Source organism: Mastomys coucha, unplaced genomic scaffold (genome assembly GCF_008632895.1).
Source record: "Mastomys coucha isolate ucsf_1 unplaced genomic scaffold, UCSF_Mcou_1 pScaffold9, whole genome shotgun sequence".
NCBI classification, from domain to species: Eukaryota; Metazoa; Chordata; class Mammalia; order Rodentia; family Muridae; genus Mastomys; species Mastomys coucha.
Window position 1 is genome coordinate 43,196,159 of NW_022196915.1, and position 1,269 is coordinate 43,197,427.

Sequence of the window (1,269 nt, forward strand, 5' to 3'; positions counted from 1 at the left end):
TATTAGATGCTGTCTCCGTGTCTTGGTGGGGAGGGGGTGGCTCTTTTTGTCTTCCCTCCAGGAGTCCAGTGGAAGGCTGAGAGATTGAACAGGATAGAAAGGAGTTGGTCTTTGGTTAGTGGCTGTGTTCTAGGCCAGTCCCTGTTTCTAAGACCCTAGTCCCAGGCAGTATGATTTGGTGCGCATGCTTCCTCATATGGCTCTTCTTTCTGCCGATACACCAATAAGATACTTGGTGTCACAAGCGATTTTTCCATGGATTTTGTTTTGTTGTCACATCCTAAAAATCAATCAACAAACCAATAGTCTTACCTTCCAGACATTTCCTAGGTTTTGAATTTTATGTTTGGAATTAATATCCACATTGAGCTACCTTGTTTATTGTTACATTTGGGTTGGCTATGAAATGCCCTTCATAGGCTCACATATTGGGAGCTTGGTAGTCAACAGCTGAGCCTTCAGGAGGTGATTGCATTGTGGTGGTTCTGACCTAATCCTTGGAGTAATCCCTTGATGAATTTCTCATATGGTGCCCTTGTTGGAAAATGCTGAAAAGCAAGAAGTAGGGTCTGGTTGAAAGAAGTGGGCTAATGGAGGTTTACCTTTGTGGGATGTATTGTCTCTCATTCTTGCTTTTACTTTCCACTTCCTACCATGAGATATAAAGCCTCTTTCTTAGGCCCCACGCTTTTTGCTATAATGCTTTGTCTCATCATGGACTGAACTGTATTTGGCTTCTCTGCCTCCCAGAGTGAAGAGATGAAAGGTTTCCAAGGCATAGTGTTTCCTAGCTTTGACTTTTTAAACCATGGAAATATTTGACATCATAATGAACAAACTTTTTAAAAAAATTTTTTAAAAGAATTATTTATTTTATGTATACGAGTACATTGTAGCTGTCTTCAGACACACCAGAAGAGGGCATCAGATCTTATTACAGATAGTTGTGAGCCACCATGTGGTTACTGGGAATTGAACTCAGGACCTCTGGAAGAGCAGTCCGTGCTCTTAACTGCTGACCCATCTCTCCAGCCCCATCAACAAACTTTTAAACTAAATTAAAACCATCACTTAAATTAGAAAACCAGATGTAGCAAATCTGTATCAAGTTGATGGCTGAACCACCACATAGGAATTTAGAGTAGCCTGAAAACAAGTTCTGCTCTCTCTCCAGTTGGAAAGTGTAGCTGGCCTTTGCTACTTTTTGGGTTCTTTTTTCTACCCTTTATCTTTTCTCCTCCCCCCATTTCATCCCCTATCACTAGATAG